This window comes from Benincasa hispida, chromosome 5 (genome assembly GCF_027475165.1).
Source record: "Benincasa hispida cultivar pf3 chromosome 5, pf3_genome.v1.1, whole genome shotgun sequence".
Lineage (NCBI taxonomy): Eukaryota > Viridiplantae > Streptophyta > Magnoliopsida > Cucurbitales > Cucurbitaceae > Benincasa > Benincasa hispida.
In genome coordinates, this window is record NC_143482.1 from 10,738,906 (window position 1) to 10,762,837 (window position 23,932).

The window sequence follows — 23,932 nt, forward strand, 5'->3', positions numbered from 1 at the left end:
TGTTTACGTTTCTTGTTTTTCATTTGTCGTTTTCAATTTAAAGAAAGAACGAAGTTGTGGATTATTTATACCGTCATTTAGGAGAAAATTTTTAGTTTATGGAATATTGAAATAGCAAAGATTAGGCTACAACTAATCACATGCTCTCTTTTTCTCCATACACACAAAGAAAAAATTGTCACGTGACATTATTTTTATTGGATAGTTGCCCAAGTTGTATAAAGATAAAAAAATTCCTAGTTTATAGGATATTGAGAGAGCAAAGATTCGACTGCAACTAATCACATGCTCCCTTTTTTTTCCATACACACGAAGAAAAAAATTTATAAAATAACATTTAAAAAATTTGTCACATGACGTTTTTTATTAGATAGTTGTCCAGGACATCACCTAAATATTTTTCATATTGAAAACCCTTACCATTTACTATTTGTTAGGTTATTAGCATCATTTTTAAAACTAGTATTGGCCTACAAACTATTAAATAACGATTTAAAAGACAAATTTGTGGTGCGAATAAAAGGAAGGTATTATTATATAGTATTAAGGAAAAAAATTGTTGGAAATACAATCAAAGTCTCACATTTATTAGATTAGAGGACGATTATGAATATATAAGTGAGGACAACTATCTTCTTTCATAAAAGAGTTTAAGATGAAATCAAAAGTAAAATTATGAGAGTATGTTTAAACAGAACAATATCATATCAAAAATTTAGAAAATCATAGTATGAACAGAAATAGGCATTATTGCTCTATTTGTTTTTGAAATTTACAATTGCACCCTTATGATACGGTTGAAGAAATTAAAAACTGAACTGCTGCGTGGAGGTGCAAAAGATGGGTGTAATGGTAAATTTATTGATTGGGTTTGAAATTTGGGACAAAAGGAGGACATGATTTCAAGAAAGAGCACCGAAAGGTGATTTATTGCTTTTTGAAAAATGGTGACAATATTATTATGGAACCACAGGCCAGTGGCTGACTTTTTGGAGTAAGATATGTATGTAGGGTTTTCTTGGGGTTTGTAATTTCTTTGTCTCATTTACATTCTAATTCTTGCCACAATTCTTTTAACAATTCATATTAGTTAATTTATGTTTCCCATTTTTCTTGAATTGCTTATGATAAAAAATAATCTATGTCTAACCTATATAGTTCCACCGGTAACAATCAACATGAGATAATTGTTCAAAAGATTCATTTTTCAAAGTTCAAAATGGTAAATGACTCAAATTTTTAAATAAAAATGTCAAATGTCTCTTTGTTGATGTCATGATCGCGTGAAGTTATGATATTACTCTTCGTTTTCCTTTTTCCTCTTCTTCTCCGATGCGAGAAATCTTCCTCTGCACGTCGTCCTCTTCTTCTCTGACTTCTCTCCTTTATACGTCATCTTCTTCTTCTCCAGCATGACAAGTCCACATAAACAGCTCCAACGCAACCAACTCCGATGAGCAAGAGATACGAGAGAGAAGTGATTTTGTGAGTGGAGAAATGAAGAGAGAGCAGGACGAGTGAGAGCGACACATAGTGATTTGTGAGTGAAGAAAAGAAGAGAGAGAGAGAAGAGCGAGAGCAAGAGACATAGTGATTTCTGAGTAAAAAATAAGAGAGAGCGAGATGAGCGAGAGTGAGATTACTTTTCCACATGCGTGCGAGTAAATTTTGGTAATTTCACCCAAATTTGATATCAACAAAGGATCATCAACATTTTTTTAAAAAATCAGATCATTTCACATTTTTTACCTAATTTTTGGGTCATCCATCTAATGGACCCGAATAACCTTAGTATATTCTCTTACTCACTCAAAGAAATCTTCAAATGGCAAAATTTAGAGTTTAATTAAAAAAGAACCACACAAGTATCTTAAGTGCGACAACACACATTAACACCCAACAAGTTGTTTTATATCAATTCAAATCCTAAATGTTTAAAATTGAATCAATGTGATTCTCTATTAGGATTATATTTTAAAGATACTAAAGGGAAGTTTGTACGGATGACCCATATTTTAGGTCCAAAATGTCAAATGGCCCATTTTTTAAAAAATAATGTCAATTGACCCTCTGTTGACATCATTGCCATACCAAATTACATAAATTGCCCTTACAAGTGCCTCACAAGGTAAGTCTTGTTGTCGCCTGATTAAACACTCTCGCTCTCGCTTGAAATTCCCTGGTTTGATATGATTGCTCATCAGTGTACAAATGATTTGACAATTTTCACGACGGAAGTCTCAAATCAATAATACCTAAACACAATACAATAGTGATTTCTTTAAACTCTAAACTCCATTTCAACGGTGATTACTTCTCTAGTTTTCAATGGTGTTTTTTTGAACGGAGATTTTTCGAATGGGGATTTCCAAGACAAGACTTTTTCAGAACGGAACAGATTGTTCAAAAAGGTGTTTCATTATTTTGAGTATGTTTAATTATTTTTGCTGTGTTATTTCTAGAAATGTAGCATTACGAAATTTTGTATTGGGAGAGAGAGAACGAGAGTGAGAGAGAGCAAGAGTAAGAGAGAGGGCAAGAGTAAGAGAGAAAACGTGATTAAGAAAGAGCGAGATTAAGAGAGAGAGCGAGAGTACACTTCAATTGCTTGTACAACTTAATGACAAATGTTCTCTTGCTTTGTAGGATGACAGAGAAGTGTCTACTTATGAAAGTTCGTATATTGGGGGAGAGTTGATAGGAATCATTGTGCCTATTACATTGAAGTATGAAGAACTTAAATCTCACAAGGGTTACAAATGTCAGTTCTTCAGAGTTTGACCTTATATTGAGAGTTAAATATAAGCTTGAATATGAAGCCCCTCCACAATACATAAGGAATGATGATGGTGTTCGCTTCCTTCTTTTCTGAGAAGAGCTTAGTACACTTTAGTTATCTGTAATGCGGAAATCAAATCAGGACGAAAATATTAGAATGGGGTTGGAAATGTGAGTTATGATGATACGACTGTGGACAGAAAATACGAGAAATCATATCAGTTTCGTTGAGAAGAGGATGATATTCCATTGTCTACCAACACTGTACCATCGACATTATCATTAGACAACGACCGCACTAATCCAGCAAGATTGAATTCAGAATTGGGTGGTACTTCAGTTGTTGATAATGAGAGATCATCTAGATTCGATTATATGGATTGTGGTCCTTCAGTGGATATTAATGAGCAACCAACAGGATTGAATGAAATGGATCGTGATCATGGAGATGTGCATCGTTCTACAGCAGCTTCAATGGTTGAGTTGATTATGTCTGGTACCTCTTCATCTGAGACAGAGGACGTTGAAGTTGGTCAACTATTTTTGAGTAAAAATGACTTGAAAATGTGATTATCTATTTTTTCCATCAACAAAAATTTCGAATTTAGGGTCAGGAAGTCAACCAAATCTTTGTTCACTGTCAAATGTATTAGGGAGACTTGTAAGTGGAACCTTCGTGCAGTGAAAATGGAAGGGTCTGATATATTCAAGTTCACAAAGTACTGTAGTTCGCACACATGTTCCATTGGAATTCTGAATGACGACCATAAACAAGCAACTGCTACGGTTGTTGGTCAGTTGATTAAAGATAAGTTCACAGGAATAGGACATATTTATAAACCTTGTCATATCGTAGAGGATATGAGGAGAGATTATGGCATGAAATAAGTTATGATAAAGTGTGGCGTGCAAGGGAAGCTACATATGATCTCACTAGAGGTACTCCAGAATACTCATACTCCATACTACATGCTTATGAAGAAGCATTAAAAATAGAGAATCCGAGTACAGTGTTTGAGATCGAGCTTGAAGGTGAAGTGCATTTCAAGTATATATTTATGGCATTAGGACCTTGTATTAGAGGTTTCACAAGTTGTCGGCCTGTGATAATTGTTGATGGGTCGCACTTGAAAGAAAAATACAAAGGCACCATGTTGGTTGGGGATTTTATGGACGGAAACAATCAATTGTACCCACTAGCATATGCAATAGTGGACAATGAAACCGAACGATCATGAAAATAGTTTATGTTGAACTTGAAATGCAGTATCGGAGTACCCAATAATCTGGTGTTTGTGTTTGATCAGATGGTATCTATCAGCAATGTTATTCGTGCATTTTTTCCCACTGCATTTCATTGATTGTACACATGGCACATAGAACAAAATCTTGTTATAAACTTTAAGGATAGCACGGTTGTTGGGATATTTAGAGATGCAGCAAGGGCATTTCGCATGACAGAATTCTAGACAAAATGGGATGAACTCTATAGTTTTCGAGACGGTGTTGTCACGAAATATCTGGAAGACATCAGTCTTCAAAGGTGGGCACAGGTTTACCAAATAAAACGAAGATATGATAACATGACGTCCAACAGTGCAGAGTGTTTCAATTTGTTAACTAAAAAGTATCGGTTATTGCCTATAGTATGCTTAATTGAACATGTTAGAGGAATGCTCCAATCGTGGTTCTACGAATGGAGGAATTACTGGGCATCTCGAACGACATTGCACTCTGACTACTGTGAAACCCAATTGGCAAGTGAAGTTGATAAGGGCAAACGATATCGAGTTGAGCCTATTGATTGTTATCGGGTCCACGTGCGAGATAATTGATTGGACGATATTGTGAATCTTCACACGAACGAATGCATATGTAGGGAATTCGACTCACTTGGTATCATGTTCACATGCAATTATTGCTGTCAAGGAACGAAATATACCCATTCAGAGTCTTTGCAGTCGATTTTCTACAGTGGACTCTCTAATGACTGAGTACAGAGCCTATAAATCCACTTAGACACATATCTGAATGGAAGAGACCTTCTGAATATGTAGAAAAGACTATCCTTCCTCCAAAGTTTGTGGCACAAGTCGGGCGATGGAAAGTGAGAAAAATACCATCCAGGGGAGAATTTTGCAGACAAATGAAATATGGTCGGTGTGGGAATTATGGGCATAACCACAAAAATTGTAGCGAACTACTCATAACCATGCAACGTACTGAAAATGCCAAAAATCGTGATATAAATGCCTCTCATCTAGTTTAGTTTATAACTAACTTTATCTTGTAACGATCTGTTGGTATGTGTTATAAATACCATTGATCAGGCCCCAAAGAAGAATTTTTCATACTTGTAACATACTTCATCTTGTAACATACTTTCTAGTTTGTCGTACTTGTAACATACTTCATCTTGTAACATACTTTCTGTAAACAAAAAACAATAACAAACTAGAGTAAATAAAAAAACAATAACAAGTTGGAGTATTTCTATAATAGCAATCTTCATCTTGTAACATACTTTCTATTTTTTCAAAGTCTCGCTCTTTCAATCTCGTTCTCTCTCAAAATCTCGCTCTCTCAATGTTTGAACTTTGATATAATGTTTTATATACCACTAATATAATGAAAAGAGCAGTAGCTCAATTATACATGTTTTGATAAAATGTATAATATTGAACTTTGAACTTTGAACATTGATAAAATTATTTTATACATGTTTTACATACATAAAAAATACTTATTTTTACATACACAAAAAATACAATAAAAATACATATTTCATACACATAATAAATACGGAGTGTTCACCCACAATTGATACGCTAACTGCATCCTATATTCACTCATTTTCTTTTGAACAATTACGGACGGATCAGCACCAGTCACCAGATGTTCTAGTAATTTTATTGCAATGATGCCACCATCAAGTGACCCATGCTGCATGCCGACGTTCATAGGTCGCGAGATTTTCCAACGGGATGTGGATAGGTCTGGCTTTGAACAATCTACGTCACAGTAGTGAAGTAGGAATGGTATTGTGACAGTCAATGGCTCTAGCCAATTCACCAGCTTTTTCATTGGTATGTATGACAGAAGTGAATCGAACAAGAATATGTGGCCTCTGTTAATGTCCATTGCAAGGGCCATCCAGTGCTTACTAATATTCATTATCGTATACACGAAATCCACATCTGCCCATTTGACATCGAATTTACCGGTGACATAGTCCTTGTATGTGTCTTCATCCTCCCATGCTAGGGCAGTCTCCAATCTCGTCTTATTCTTTATTCATTTAAATACCCCTCCATGAGCATTAAGGTGACTCTGCCAAATAAAATGAGAAGTTAAGTAACGAAATATACCATAGTAAAATGACTCTGCACGACAAAATATATCAAAATTTACCGTTACACCAATTGGTAAGATGGTGAATGTGTGCATGCACATGTCAAGTCGGGTATAAAATTTTTCTTTCATAAAATGAAATAAAGTATTTATGGTCTGCACAAAAAATTACTATGTCAGTAAAAGTGTAAGATATCCAACTGTAAAGAAGTCAAGACTAGGAAACTTACATCACAATCAGCCCACGAACTTGGGAAAATCAATTACTTGAAAATTTTCTTGGCGGTTTAAAGGAATTCTCTCGAACCTCGTTATTGGTATTCTCATCTGAGATCTAATCCATCATTTCTATAAATATATTTGTGGAATGTCATGTGCTACGTTGTACATGACAATCGCTCTGGATAGTGACGTAGTGACACTTGGGAGAGGATACTTAACCACACTTTTCTTCTTTACTTGAGTTGAAGGTGTATATTTATCAACAACTTTCCTCTTACGAGTAGTACTTCGAGATTCCTACATAAATAGATAACAAAAAATTATTCACCAAGAAATATAAAAATATAAACAAAGATTATTGACCAATAAATTATTCACTAGTATAACTTCTTCTGTGGTCATAACAATACCAGAAGTGTCGGCCTCTGGAATGTCAGACATGTCGGCCTCTATATGTTGCATGGTGAGTAAGTTAGACATGTCAGCGTCTGTTATTAGGACGTCGGCCTCTATAGGTTTGACATCAGTGGGTGAAGTTGTGGTGGTATCAGGCTCTAGAGGGGGGATGGGAATAGGTGAAGTGGTGGTATTTTGAGGCTTTATAGGGGGGATGAGAGTATCAGAGGCAATCACATCAGTGGTATCGGGATCCCGAGATAGGATGGGTGACTTTGTCGTCTCCTCATTCACCATGGAACCCTTCAATTAATAAAGTAAAATGATGAGTTCACGAATACGTAAAAACTAAACACGTAAAGACATAAAATGATAGTAAATGCAAACCTTGCACATAGACTGCAACAGTGACAAGATGGCCGACAATTGTCCTTTCATGTCTGTCATGTTTTTCTCCATATTGGATGCATGACTATCTAAACTCGATATACGACCATCCAACCTCGATAGTGAGCGTTCAATGGTTCGTAGGTATGAATAAATAGAATCATTGGGATTGGCTCCCTCCCTATGGGCAACACTCAGGACACTCTTCATTCATAGATCGCTCTCTATGGGAGTCCACAAGATGGACATCAGGTGGGTTCAACTCATCCTCATCGCGTCACCACAACATGGAACATATCATCACTAGGTGTGTATGTCCCTCCTTCCACCCTTCCACATTCAGTATCCTCGTGCTCAGAATGCTCGTGTTCATCCCCTCCCTCCACCCTTCCACATTCATCATTGTTACCTCCACGATGATCATCACCGTCACTTTCAGAACTACCCCCACTACTCAACCTATGCCACTTTAAGCACTATCATTATTGGATCTTAGATCAAATATAGGTCGTCTGTCCACTGGGTATCCCGAAACTCCCTCTCAGCATCTCTCATGACAATACCCTCTTTAACCTTTATCTGCATTAATAATCCAGTAAACTGGTTATTGTCAATTTAACAATCAAATAAACATATTATGCATAGAGTAAACATACATTGTTAGACTCGAATATCTCTCTCTCTCGAGTACTTTGAAGGACACTGAGCGGGAGCATGACCATCGTAATATGCGAGGCAAAGCTACTTTGCTCCTTCGCTCCACAATGTTCCCAGCTATCGATACAGCTATGATCTCGTATATCCATACCTAAATAAAATTTAAGATATATTAAGAACAATAGTAATGTTAAATCAAACAACACGATTACTATGTTAAGCAAATTTACCTGGAACGCTTGTGAAAATCCATGCAAAGAGTACTTCACGACGTAATTTTTATTTCCTTTCACTTTCGTCATGTATAGACTATTCTTATCATTCAATGAAGTCTTTAGGGCATCGAGTGTCCTCTCCCAAATAATGGTACCCCATTCTAGACTATTATAGTAATCTATGTTTTAAACGTCCTTAAAACGTTTAAAGTCCACTCCATTTTTCTATTTATTCTTTCCCATCATTGCAACTTCAATATAGTAGACTAATGTGGTCTTCACAGTATCCTCGCCATTTTCAAACTCCAACTCCATGTATTTTTCTTCTAGTAGACAGACATGTAAGGTGTCCTTCGTCACTCAATTACCAAAATACTTTATTGCAAGTTCATACGAGGATTGCTCATTTTGATCAACTCACATAGGGGATCGCCACAAATCAGTCATCAACAAAAAATCATCCTTCGAAAAAGTGACGACATTTCCACAAACAGAGAATGAGATTGAGTCAGCTCTTGTCCTCTTCACTTCTCTCAACAACATATGATGGATAATTGGGCTGTTAAACACCATGTCAACATCTACAAATCGCCCAAAACCTGTTCTCTTGAACATATCTAACTACCTTGGGGTAAGCTTCTCCTTCATAATCTTGTTCGCATTAACAAACTCCTTTAGAAAAAAATTAGCAAACTTGACCGGAAAATAGGTCGACTACGGGTATTCTGAAATGTTTTGACATCTTCAATCACTCATGCATGAAATAAAGATTCAATCAGTAAACTCCGTTAGAAAAAAATTGTAAAAAAACATTTTGTTTAAATCTCGCTGGTATCGCTCTCACTGGTATCGCTCTCTCTGGTATCGCTCTCCCTAGTGTCGCTCTCACTGGTGTCGCTCTCTCTGGTATCGCTCTCTCTGGTATCGCTCTCTCTGGTATCGCTCTCTCTGGTGTCACTCTCTCTAGTAACTCTTTCTAGTAACTCTCACTTATCTCACTCACATTCTCTCTTTTTACTTGTCTTCAACCACAGAACACATAGAAAACAAAAAAAAAACAAACAAAAAAACCATAGGTTCACAGTATTTCTAAACCCTAGAATAACCCATCCTTTTTGGTGTCGCTCTCTTTAGTATCGCTCTCGCCAATTTCACTCTCACTTATCTCGCTCACAAACTCTTTTTACTCGTCCTCAACCACAGAACACAATAAAAATAAAGAAAAAAACCATAGGTTCACAGTATTTCTAAACTCAGAACGACCCACAAAGCCTCATTACCAATTAGTTTAAGACATTTTTAGGCACAGATTGAAAGATTTACCGATCAGATTTGATTTGTCGGTGGCAATGGAATCGTTTGCAAGTCGATATGATGGATTCTAAAGAATTTTTAGTTTATGATCGATACGAAGCCGTTATGCTTAGGAAATTCAAATGAAGAATTTTTAGTTTTGGTTGGTTTTCAATAAAAGGGTAAGAAGACGAAGAGGTAAGGGCAATTTACATAATTTGGTATGGCGATGATGTCAGCAGAGGATCAATTGACATTATTTTTTAAAAATAGGTCATTTGACATTTTGGACCCAAAAAATGGGTCATCCATAAAAATTTCCCGCAATGCATTTTCTACGTGTCTTTAAATGCAAGGTTAATGTAATGTTGGAGAGAAATATTATAATAAAATAGATAGGAGCGATTTTTCATTTTTTGTGACGAATGTTTTTCTATTCTTATATTCTTCATCTATTTTTCTATATTTGATAAAATTCGCCTGATAAATTATTTTGCTACTATAATATGAATTTGAAGTAAAAGAATTTTATTTAGGTAATTGTAAGTATGAATTTTATTTAGGTAATTGTGAGTATACTTTCAAAGAAGTGAAATAAAGTAAGACTAAATAAAAATTACTAATAAATGGTTTAAAGTGATTAATCGATAAAAGTTTAGAATTTAAATTGTTACAACTCTCAAACTTTAGGGATATATATAAATTTATTTTCTTTTTCTTAAAAAAAATGTAAGAAGGATGAGAAAAAAATTGATCTTAGACTTGAACTTGATGTGGTACCTAGGTACAAATGTCAGCACAAAATTAAGTTTAGCATTCAATTTGAATCATCCTTGTCATTGAGATGGCCTGACCCTAAAACACTTGGCCCAAGCTCAATGGGACTAAGTTCATTGATAAATCTTTGGGTTTGGCTCAATGCTCAATAGATCAAAGTTGAGAAAATGGCACAGAATAGTCAAAACACACTACAAGAAATTTGGTCTTTTATCTCGGTTGGAAAACTAATAACGGATGTATAATGTCAATGTAAAAAGATTGAGTCTTTAATGTCGGTTTTTAAACTAACATTAAATACATACTTTGTCGATTTTAAACCAACATTGTAGATACTCATTTATTTTTTTAGTAAAGTATTCTCTCTCTTTCATTGAATTTCTTTAATAATTTTCTTCCCTCTTCTTTCTCATTTCTCTCCTCCAAATCCTCTAAACCATCTTCTTTCTTACTTTTCTCCTCCAAAGCCTTGCCATTCAATTGTGGTGAAGAATCTATCGTGGTCCATCAATCGTCGATCGTGGGTACAAGTTTGTTCACCGTGCAGGTCCGTTCGTCGTGTAGATCCAGCCTCCGCTTGTTGATTGTGTTCATTGATCTGACCTCTGTGTACAGATTTGGCCTCTATTCTTCGATCCAACCTCTGTTTATTATCAATCATTCGGGTCTAGTGTTGATCTGGCCTCCGTTCTCGACAAGTTCATACAGGACCTCAATGCCTCAAGAAATTCACATTTCGAATCTACCTAAGAATTTCTACTCGCCCTCCTTGGATACGGCAGAGAAGGGTTTTATTACTTCGTCGAACAGTTCATTTGGTTAGCTAAATCTAGTTTGATTGACAAATATCTCTCGAGTCGTTTGCAAAAGATCAGTGTGTGGGCGGGATTGATCAGGTATGTTGGGAGTATTTCGTTGAAATTTAGGGATTTGAATTGTCTTCTTGAAGACAAGGCGTGTTTGTAAGCGAGTATTGAGATTGCATTCATCGAGGGAATGGGAATCTGGAAGAGGACGAGAAGATGAAGAAGTTGCGTGCGAAAATGTTGATGGAGAAGCTTTTAATTATTCAAGATTTTGTCTATGGATTCATGGCGGTGGCGAACATTCATCATGGAAGCGGCCAGTTTTTAGGTCCTCTTCTAATTTCTTGTATTGGTCTTCGCTCGGTGTTGATTAGCACTCATAAGAATTGGATATCATGCTAAAAATAGCTTTCAATTTTACTAGGCTAAATTTTCTGTTCATTTGAAAACATTCATAGCACAAAGCTATACACTATATATCTCAAGAATAATAAGCACAACACAGGAATTTGATCCTAAACTATCAATGTACAACAATGATTATTGTTAGTCTTCTCCCATTTTTAGCTTGAAGCTTGTTAGAGTTCAGTTCATTGGTTTCCACAACCATTACCATTACAATAGTCCTTGACCATAGGTTCCTGCTTTCTTCAATTGATTATGGTGGTAGCTGCCACTTTTATCCAGTGTATGCTCTCTAAGGAGATTATGTTGCTTCCGTGTTCAAAAGTATTCTGATTTATAGCACTTACCAGAGTGTTCATGTTTAGATTAAAAGTTGGAACTCACTTCAATGGTTTCATTTGTCAATTCCCTTGAATCAATTATTCTAGTTAAATGATGGGTTAGATTTGTTTCAAGTCTAAATCAACTTCAAGATGTTATATTTATCTTGATCCAATTTAAACTCAATAAATTTTATAATTTAACCCAATGCATATGGTTTTGATTAGATTGATAGAAAGTGTCTTGCCATTGAGGTATCTTAACATTAACCAGCATTATTGGCATCCATGAATTTTTGGTATTTTTCTACCTCTTCAATATGGTTTCTTTCACTTTACATTACGTAATTTTTTTTTTCTTTTCAATTTTTTAATTTTGCTGAAATTTGAGCATTTAATGGGATTGGGTATTCCCTGCTCTCAATTTGTTTATTTACAACTTCTTAAACGAGATATTCTGTTGAGCTTTTTAGCTCTTCAATCATTTGTATACACACTGTCACAAACACCAAGTTGCTTGAAAGCAGATATTTCCTTTTTCTTTTAGTTTGTTTTAATGAATGGGTTGTGAATTTAATGAACTGAACTTAGCTTTATATGCTTCTTTAAAGACATGTTTGGGAGTATTTTAAAATGACTTAAATCACTTTGTTGTTTTCAGAATCACTTCAAGATATGCTTTTTGTGATTCAAAATCAATTTTAATTGTTTGAAAAGCTCATTCAAAAATGTAAAATCAAATGTTAAATTGATTTGAAATATTAAAAACATATTCGGGGATGATTTTGAACACAACAAAAATTATTTTGACCATTTCAAAATCACTTTTAAACATTTGTGATGTAATTTTTTAGATTCTTTTGTTGTCTTTCTAAGAATCACTTCCAAACATGTCTATTTTATTGTAGTTTTATTTCATGTTATTAGATTTTATGTTGTGGCTTCAGATTTCATGTTGCGGCTTTATCGTATTTTTAGTAATTCGGACTGAATTTCGACACTGAGGTTGAGTGTTAATTAACACTCCAACTCCTCCTTCCATTTTCACATCAATTCACTAATTAATCAGTATTCCATTATTAATTATTTCTCATATTATTTCTCTGGGAAGTCTAAAGATTTTAACTTTGTTTTTTATTATGTTAATGACATTTTATCTATTTGATTTTGGTTATTTGATTTTAATTATTACAGTTTTTCAAAGATAAGAACTAGAGGAGAGGGGAAAGAATTCATTAGGAGCGTTCTTATACTTGTATGTTAAACCAATTCAATTTAGAACAGTTGGTTATATTTTCTTTTGGCTACTTGTATTTTATAAACTTTGAAAACGTTTCTGACACTTGTATGTTTCCTAATTATACTTATACATATTAGATAGTCTTCCATCGTGTAATGTTGAAATAAAGCTTTTTCATCTATGCCAGCTAAATCTCTTTACCTTTTTACTTTTCTTTTGTTTAAGGGTCATAATTAAATGGATTTTGCTGATGTTAAGTATGTTAAGTATGATGGAGGCATGGATGTTAAACTTGAATATATTGAAATAGGTGAGACTGTCTTCTTAAGTACAACTCGCTTATACTTAACAAAATGGTTGGTTCATGGACGTGAAAACTACTTCTATTGTGAGTACAATAATTTTTCTTCAATTGGTTTATAAGAAATTTAGATTTGGATTATTGTTCTTTTCTCTCTTGATTTGATTCTGATTTTGATTGAATTTTTTTAATTAGATATTTTGTGTCTTGAACCCTGTCTAGAGGAGAATTGGAGTTTCTTAAAACTAATAATATTAAGCTTTTTTATTCAAAATTGAAGGCAAAAATATATATTGTGATATGTTCTCTTTCACTTTCTTTGTTTTCTTTTTCTATTAAATTGTAATAGTTGTTCATGTAAATTATATATGTATGATCTAGTTATAATCAGTGATTATATTTGGATTATTGCAGAAGCCTTTCATTTCGATTTTGAAGGATGCTATTATTGAGGCTCTAAAAATCCTAATTGGTACCGAGCATTTCATCAGATAATATCTTAATTTTCAGTTTTTGTTTGTGTTCTTTCTTCTTGTTTTGATCTTTTCAGATCTTTAGAACATCTTTTGATTTGTTTGCTATTTTATCTTTGGTTTTCAGATGTTAGGAATCACCCCATTTCGATCCTCTACATGCGTGAAAAAGTATGATAGGATCCTAATCGACTTATATTCGTAAATTGTGAATCTATCTAATTATGAAAAAAATTTTGCATTTACTTAGGTAAGAACTTGTAGAAGTTTAAGCCAAAATAAAAACTAGCTTTTGTACCTACAAATATGATTAAGATGTTGGTTTGTTGTCATCTAAGGCGAAAGATCATGGACTTTATTAATGTATGTACTTAGTCTATGTAGTTAGAGAGTTTTTAGGATTGATTGAGTGTTTTTGGGGTCTATTTTTAGTCCACTGACACTGTATCTATACCCCATACCTTTTCCGTAAAATACATCTTGGAGAAATATATTATTGACATTGTTTCAGAGCCCAACTAGGGTATCATCACCGACATCTATTCGTGTAGTCAACCTAGCCTCTGTCTGATTTTCGTCTGTTGGCCCCTACTTATCCATGCCTCGCCCAGATCAGTGCCTTCATTTCTGTCACTATTTTCCATCCATTCGCTGTTTTCGTGCCTCTGTTTTCGTGCCTCACCTAGATTACATTCGTTCCTCACCAACGTCGGGCCAGCCCACCAAATTCCTACTCGTGGATCCAATGACCCAGATCTAAGTGCCCATGTTGTTCATCGGCGACCCAAACCCAGACCCCTACTCAACGAGCCAAACAAGCTTTATCAGATCCGTCGATCTAAATGTTCGTTCATCCATTCCATATATGCTTAAATAGACGAATGAGTCAAAGGAAGCCAGATCCAACCGACTGAGCCAAGAAGACGGGTCGAGTCGATCCCATCTGAGTCGTTGAGCCAATATCTGTTGCACTGACTGAGCCATTAAGCGGAACTAATGTATGTATCAAGTCTCATACTTTGATGGACATGAACGAATGATTAATTTCTCTCTTGAGTGCCAGACTTAGTTCCAATCTTCATCTATACGGCCATTAATTCTCAAGGTAGAAAGATATACAATTTCAACCTTTGTATGACCCATCCAAGTAAGGTTACCTTTGATTTTTTTAGGGCTTAGAAATTGGGTCTATATGGGTTTTCTTCCATTTATTCAACTATTGGGCTTTCTTGTTTTGCAAGTGCAATAAAGGAGTAAAGATTTGGTATCGTAGCCTCTTTATGCTTTTTCTTGGGGAACTCTAGATCCAACACATTATGTATTTCAGCTTTATGGTTTTTTTTCTTCTTCTTCTTTAGATCTCAAATGGAGACATTTATTCTCTCTTTTTTTTTCTTGTTTAGATGTCAAACTATAGTTTTGATCGATGAAAAATCTATGACTTTGTGAAAGGTTGTTGGTTGTAGGTTTGGACTAATTCGAACCCTCCAAAGTAGGCAACCCTCTCTCAAACTTTAAACTTTCAAGCTTTATGTATCAGTATCAATGTAACTTGTGGATAGTTTACTTAGTTAAACAATTTATCATTTTCTTTGTTGTGAATTAATTTATTTTTATTTATTGAAAGTTAAGTTGTATAGTTTATTTTTATTTATTGAAAGTTAAGTTGTATACATACAAGCAATTAAGATTTTATTTTGTGCATGTATAGCACGTGTGCAAGCAATATATATATATATATATATATATATATATATATTTTTAATGACAAAACAATGACAGACATTTAATATCGGACAATTACTGATAAAAAGTAGGTGAAAACCAACATTGAAGAAAATGCTCTATGTCGGTTGAAAATCGGTTAAAAACTGACATTGAAGATAACTGGCATTGAAATTTTTGTCATTTATAATGTCGGTTTAAAATCAACATTAAAGATCTTTTATAACATGATCTTTAATGTCGTGTCAACCGACATTATAATCCTATAATGTCAGTTTTAAACCAACATTAAAACTCAGTTTTGTAGTAGTGACAGGATCCTCAATTAGAAAAATAGTCGTTTGTTAAATTCTATGATTTATGACCAAAATGTGATGAAGATGGCTCCATCTCCCGACTTAATTTTTCTAAGTTTCCCTCCTCAATCCCATGCTTGCTTTAGTTATGAGCTTAGGTCAAACTTAGATCGACTCATGGGATTAATTCATTGAATATTACTTATTATTTTAAAATATATTTTTTTAAAAAAAAAAATTCTTAATTAAATGTTATTAAAAACTTAATAAATTTCTATTTTTATTTTATTTATTTGTATTCACTTTTTTCTATTATCTTTTTTATAATTATTGATATTCTAGATTTAATTTTCTTTTAAAAAAATGTTAGCTTTTAGCACCTTTAAAAATTTTATGTTAACTAAACAATTATATACCTAAATTATACAAATATATTTAGAAATAGTATTAAAATTTTCATTTTTTTTTAATATATGTAGAACTATGCATGCACATATATTTGAGTTGGCTAATTGATAAGTTAATTGGGCCAGCTCGAGTAGGTGATCTAGATATAACCAAAATAAGCTAGTCTATAGGTCAACCCGATTTTCAAAAGAGGGATTCATATCTAATCTAGTGAATTAATGTATTAGACTAGACCAGATTGATCAAACTTTAACTTTAGGTCGAGTTTGGATCGAGCTTAAATTAGGTTTTGACCGATCATTGGACTTCGATCTTTTGATGAGGCTTATTTGAATTGGGATTTTTACATAAAACATCCTCTTTAGGCCACATATTTCAAAAATATTTTAAAATTTAAATTTTTTTCAATAAAGATTTTTAATATTATTTTTGGACAAGTTTACCCTTTTTTATTATTTTTATTCTCAATTTTTGTATATATTTACCTATTTTCGAAATTTTCTTAATGATGGAGAGAAAACTGCATTTATTATGAAGATAGAAGATATATTTAATAAGATTTTTTTTCATATTTTCAAATGGAGAGAGAAAATGCATTTATTTATTGAGACTTTTCCCTTTTATTTAATTTAATTGGAGAGAGAATACATTTAATGAAAAATTATTTTCTATGTTTTGTTGGCTTCACGTATTATTTTTCTTTTCTTTTCTTTTCTTTTTTTTTTTTTTTTTTTTTTGTGAATTCATGGTTATTTAAAATATACCTCAGAACATTTTTGTTAGGCGTTTGAAAATATTCTAATCAATATATGAAATATACCACAGTATATAAGTTAGAGATTAATTCAATACTTGACATAAATCACCGTATAATCTAATATATAAAATATACCATGATATATAAATAATATTGGCTTAATGTTCGACATAGATCGCAGTATATATCATAAATTTCATTTACAGTATATATATTCATTTAAGTAATCAGAAATCCCAACACATCAAGATTTGTATATATCACAATATATAAAATTTAAATAAAAACTATCAATTAATTTTTATATTCTTACAAATACCTTGAAATATTGTCAATATACATTGAAACATTGTCAATTTACCATGGAACATATACAAAATTAAGATTAGTAGATATTACAATATACAAAATTAAGAGTATATATTGTTTAATCGAATTTCTTTATCAGTTATCCCACAGTATATAAATCACATATTGACTTAATATTCAACCTAAATCACAGTATATATTAAATAAACAACGGTATATACTACAGTAAATAATTCACATATGTCAAATAAATGAATGATTATTCTTTTGGGGGTTTATAACATATATATTTAGGGTTTAAAAGAATTTCTCCTCGGTCTTGGTGCGACGGATCTGTATAGGCAACATGAACAAAGTCTTCTTCATCTCTCCATCTTCATATTGGGGTTTATAACACATAAGCCCCCATCTTCATCTCTTATTTTTCTTCAACCATGGGTCCCACGGATCTGTATAGGCGACTGGATCTTATTGTGTGACACAAACAAAGGAGCAAACCATGAATGGGAGAGAGAATCAACGAAAAGATGACTAGCAGCTTACCTCGGCGACTGGCGGTAGATGGTGTGTGAAATTTGACGATCAATCCAACAAGCGAATGGTGGCGGTGGCATTCGACCGAATGGTGGCAGCGAATGGCGGATTGGTGAACGACGACAGTGGCAGTCGACCAAATCCAACAGAAAAATAGCGGCAGCAGAGGAGTGTAAAATCGTGGGAAGGAGAAAAAAGATGGAGGAGGAAGGAGAAAAGAGAGGAAGGAGGAAGAAATGGGAAGTGGAGGAGTCAATGATTTTTTTTAAAAAAAAAAAGAAACATTGATGGATGTGAAGACTTGTATGGAAGAGAGAAAATCGTAATTTATATATATATGTGTATAGGACAAGACCTAAATTATAAATAGTCACAAACATTAGTCGAAACCCCATTTGAATTTGATAGACAAACATAAGGGTATTGGGCTGTGTACCAATGGGCTGAAGGGTGAAAAGATCTAAAGATTTCTAGCCCGGCCCATTTCTTGTGTTCTCAAATGGATGAAGCAAGAAAAGCCCATTAGTTATCAATTTAAAATTTAAAATTTAAAATTCATCATTTTCTTATATACAAAAATACTACGAAATAGAATAAATGAGAGGGAAACGATTAAATCCCATAAATACTTTATTTATATATATAAAAACCCTACAAATACAAAATAGTTGACCAGAAAAACACACTGTATAAATTAACCTTCAATTGAATTTCAAACTTAATTTAAGTACCAAAATTAATACTCTCTTGCCAAAGGAAAAAAAAGGTCCGAAATTAAAGCACCATATGACCTTAAATTGAATTTCAAACTTAATTTAAGCACCAAAATTAATACACTCTTGCCAAAGAGAGAGAAAAAAAAAAGCCCAAGATTAAATTAAAGCACCATATGTTGGGCACAATTTTCTTGAAAAGTTTTTTTTTCCCTTTTTTTTCCATTGTTGTCCATATTGTTCAAGCTTGTTTTATTTTAGTTTTTTTTCCCTTGAAAATGTAATAGATTAAATACGTGGGATGAAAGATCAAACATCTGACCTCGAGGTTAATAATATAATGATTATACCAGCTGTACTATGCTCATTTTGACATTAATTTTTTTATTTTGAATAAATCTTTAAAATGGTATCTATTGGTAGTTTATGGCTAATTTTTCCCAAAAAAAAAAACATTCCTTTAACTCTAGACTTACAATAAAGACTAACTCTAAAACTTAAAAATTTAAAAGTATAAGGACTAAAACAAAATGAGACAATAAAATCAAAATGACATTTAAAAAAAAAAAAAAAAAAAAACTAAAATCTTGTTTGATAGTCATTTTTTTTTTTTATTTAACTTAGAAATACTATTTCCATCTATTGACTTCTTTATTTTGTTATTTACCTTTTAGAAATGTATTTAAAAATGAAGTTAAGTTGTATTGTTAACTATTTTTTAAAATTAATTTTTATTTTTGGATTTTTATTCAAGCCCCTACAATGTTGTTTTCTCCCAAATTAATATTATTTACACGTGTTTGACTCTTCTTCATATTTCAAGTCCATAGGTAAGGAGGAGTATTAGATGATATATAATTAAATTTGTCTATACCTATTAACTTAAGGTTTTGGATCAATCGATGATTTAAGATGGTATCAGAACAGGTGACCCAAGAAGGTCTTGTATTCAAGCTTCTGCATTGATGACATATAGTTAAATTTATCTTTATCTATTAACTTAAGCTTTTGGTTTAAATAAGTTAGAAAAGATGAGTCGTCAACAACCATGAAAAAATATTTAAATATTTAAATAATCAATTGGTTATCGAATAGAGATTAAATAGGAACGTGTTGGGTTGGATAATGAATTTGGGAAATTTGAGTGTGGAATTGACTCAATATCATAATTGTCAATTTAAAAGGATTTGACATTATGATCCACTTGTTGATGGAAATTGCACTCCAATTTGCATACAATTTTGTGGAAATTAAACTAGTTGACCAATCAGGAAGAAAAGAAAAAGTACACGTGGCATAATTTGGACCATTCATACGTTTTGAGATTCCAAAATTTGATTGGTCTACACATTTCAAATATCTAAATGTCCTTTTACTACTTTTTTTTCATCTTCCACCAAATTTACTTAAATTATTGATTGTCCCAAAAATTTAAATTAATGAATAAAGACAAATTTAACATTATATTATCTATTAGGTGTTCTTTAATATTCTACCCAAAACCCATATAGTTTGATAAAATTTTCTTTAAGATATGTTATATCAAATCATAAAGATTAAACTCTAGCTTTCTTTTAACCATAGGAACCAAATCTATAATTTAGCATTCTTGATTGTATATTCAGTTATTAAATTACAAGTTCAGTTTCGAGACTTTAAGCTTGTTTCTATTTGGTCTAAAAATTTTAAAAGTGGTTTAATATATCATTTGCAAGAGATTACAAAATTGTCTATTGTTAGAAATGACACGACCTTCAGAACGATGAACAGTAAACGGTCAAGGCACGGCGGTTAAGCAAAAAACAAAAATCTGCAAAACAGAAACTCGTTATAGGCTGAGTCGTGGAGCTCGCTCTCTTTAAGACGTTTCGCGGCTCTGTCCAAGTGTGCAAGTAGGTTTGAAAATTGCCACGTCGTCCCCAGGATAAAACAGCCAAAGGAACCGATCGAAAATGCACCGTTACCGACCGGAACACACACCCTTTTCTAACCCACTGCTCGGAAAACAAAAATGGAAGAGTTACGAGAGGAAAAGAGAACATTCGAATGGAGTGAATAAAAAATTCGTCTTTTCGAACTGCTGAAGGGCCTCAGAACGTACGCGGACGAATCGGACTTGCGTGAACAGGAGGACTTTTCTTTTGTTTTTTTTTCGGTTTTAAAAATAATAATAATAATAATATTTTTATTAAAATTAATAATCACACACGTGCCTTTCCCGACCGAACGGCGGCGATGCGTGTGTGAGATGTCCACCAAACCCACATTGGTCTATCTTATCACTCCCTCCAAAATATGGGTAGCCTTTGGGGCCAAAACACAAAACTCAAGATTGCAGTTCATAAGGGACAAATCAAAATTTTCCAAAGGTTGGTTCCCTCTTATTTTTTAAAAGTTAAATTTTCACCCAACATTTATTATATCCCTCAATTCTTACCTACATAGATTCACTTAAATTTAAATTTACCTCCCTGTTTTTTTTAAAAAAAAAAATTTTAAGTCAAAACCCGAGAAAGACTTGTCATTCTTAAATTAATGGATTAAATTAATGCATTAAAAGTGATTTTAAAACCTATTTTAACTCTACATAGTTTGTTTTTTTTTAAAAAAAAAAAAATCTAAAATAGTTTAACTTTTAAACACCTCAAGTATTTATCTCTATACAAAGTATGATGAAACTTGATAGAAATTTTCTCAAACAGGAAAAATGTCAAACTATTTACAGAAATAGCAAAAAAAAAACATTGATAGATACAAATAGATTTCTATCAAATTTTGTATAGATGGAAAATATGTCAAATTATTTACAGAAATAACAAAAAAAAAATACTGAAAGATACTGATAGACTTTTATCAACCTTTATCAATGATAGACTTATATCAATTTCTATCAACGATAGACTTTATCCATTTATATCACTAACAGACACTTATAGACTTTTATCAACCTCTATCAATGATAGACTTCTATTAGTTTCTATCACTGATAGATACTGATAGACTTCTATCAATGTCTATCAGTGATAAACTTGTATCCGTTTCTATCATTGATAGATGTAGATAGACTTCTACCAGTATTTATCTGTGGTAGACATTGATAACAATGTCTATCACAATTATAATTAAATTTTGCTATTTATGTAAATATTTTTTTTTTATTTTCTATTTTTGAAAATCTCCAAAACTTGATTGAAAAATGATTTCATTTATATTAATTTTTGTAAATCTTACTTTTTTTTATTTTTTAATTATCTAATTGTTCGCACGAGGTTTCCAAAGAAACTTGTTTCGTGGAGTTGAACTTGAGTTGGTGTTGATGTTGAAGTTGATATGATGCGATGTGGTTCGATCTCTAATACTTGATTCTCTGATTCTTTCTCAGTTGGGTGAATGTGCTTGACTTGAAGCTTGACTTGAAGAAGAAGCAGCTTAATTCTCTCTGGCTCTCTGAATGTAGAAAATGTTTACCCTTGAAATGAGAAGAGTGCCTCTATTTATAGGGCTGATGGGCTTCATGGGCTTGGGCCTTGTTAGCCCATGGGTTTGGGCTTGGTTGGTTCATGAGTTTGGCCTTTGGACTCAATTAATTGGATTTAGGCCTGATTTGACATTTGGGTCAAATTCAACGTATTTTTGGGTACTTTGACCCAAATAATAATATCAAATTGAGCCCAATTAATCTTATCTGATTAAACGGTTATGATAAAACCACATGACGTCATCGAAATTTATCTTCAATTTTAATTCGGGACATATGTCAACTCCTAATTGAGACCAAATTTAATGATTTGGAATTTCGTCATTAATTTAGTAAATGACATGGCAACTTGTGATTGGTCCAAAATTTCTCATATGCCCCTTTCGAGATTTATGCGTGGATGAATCTCGAAAAATATAAAGTTCGAATCAAAATCCAAATATATTTGTTCTTGAATTTGACCTCAATTGATACGTCAGTCAAACTATGAATTTAGTAAGTTTAACTTGAATTTGGGATAACATTTGGAATTTGGCCAAATTTACTAAAAAAAATTGAGCTGAGCTTTGTCCAATTTAATTTGATTTTAGGGATAAAACTTAGAAATTTTGAATTTAAATAAAAATTCGAGTTTCATCTCAATTTAATTTAATTTGGAGATGAAAACTTAAAATTTTGGTTTTAAGAAACAAATTTGGAATATGGCCAATTTTATGTTTTTTTTTTTTTTTTTTTTTTGAGTTTTGTCCCAATTTAATTTGATTTGGATTTAAGATACAATTTGGGATATGCCCTAATTTTAATAAAAGATCAATTGAGAATTTTTTCTTATCCACAATTAATTTGATTGAAGAAAAAAAAACTCAAGGTTAGATAATTTGAATTTGAAATAAAATTTGGAATATGACCAAATTTTAATTTGAGATTTTATCCCAATTTGATTTGGATTTAAGATAAAATTTAGGATATGCCCAAATTTTAATAAAAGATCAATTGAGATTTTTTTCCTTATCTGCAATTTATTTTGATTGAAGATAAAAACTCAACAGGATACTTGAATTTGGAATGTGGCCAAATATTGAAATTTTAATTCAATATTTTATCCTAATAATTTGGCTTGGGGATAAAAGTCTATGATTTAGATTTTGGATAAATTTTGAAATATGCCCAAATTTTAATTTGAGATTTTATTTACAATTTGATTTTGAATAAAATTTGGAATATATCCAAATCTTAGTTGAAGATAAATCTGAGGACAAAATCTAACAAAATCAAATTAAATAGGGAATTTGTTTAATTTAATCTTTTTTTAATTTGAAATTAGGATAGAATTAAATTAGAAAATCTAATAAAAAATCTAATATTTTGAATCAAATCATTATTTGATTTGGATTTATCCTCATCCCCTCCTCTTCTTCTAATTTTTCATTTCTCTCATTTTTCTCTTTTTCTTCCAACGTTTTCTTCCCTTTTAAAAAAAAAAAAGAAAAAAACTTCATTTCTTTCTTTTTTCACTTTTTTTTTCAATTCTTCCTCTTTTTTTCCTCTTTTTTCTTTTTTTCTTCTTTCTTATTTTTTTCTTTTTTTCTTTTTTGCTTTTAAATGCAGTTATCATCACCCTCTTTTTTTTTTTACTAACTTGCCCCGTTACTATTTTTTTGCATAGGTTTACTAACTTGCCGCCTTACTCTTTTGTAGGAGTTAAAGCGCAACTCATGGAAGCACAACCATTTTTTTAATCTCACCGACTCGTCAATAATCTTGAAGGGTAGGTTTCTCCTTTCATAACCTTTGTTTTGTAACAACAATTTTTTTCTCTATTTTTTTGTTGTAGAAATGTCCGGCTGCGTGACCGACTCTTTGGTGCACATAAGGATGACCCTAACATGGTCTATATATTGTATCCCTGTTCGTGCTTCCTGATCGTCATGGGAGAGGGGGGGACTACCTTATAGCGTTGTTCATGCATCCTGATCGTCATGCGAGGGGCCCTGCAAAGGCTTACAACTCTTCCATTCGATCACCCTAGGGAGATCCCAAAAAGGTCTGCCTTGTAGCACCGTTCGTGGCTTCGAAACTAGACATAAGAGC

At 32.6% G+C, this 23,932-nt stretch overlaps 1 long non-coding RNA gene and 1 pseudogene across 1 annotated transcript; one reads left to right on the forward strand and one right to left on the reverse strand.

Annotated features, from left to right (window-relative positions):
* The first annotated feature begins 10,673 nt into the window (after positions 1–10,673).
* Positions 10,674–11,431, forward strand: LOC120077204 (peroxisomal membrane protein 11A pseudogene; annotated as a pseudogene).
* Positions 11,432–17,210: 5,779 nt separating this feature from the next.
* Positions 17,211–17,987, reverse strand: LOC150035896 (uncharacterized). Its single transcript, XR_016529753.1, has 2 exons — positions 17,660–17,987; positions 17,211–17,565 (listed from the first exon to the last, which is right to left on the reverse strand). It is a non-coding gene; the product is annotated as an uncharacterized LOC150035896 (long non-coding RNA).
* Positions 17,988–23,932: the final 5,945 nt, after the last annotated feature.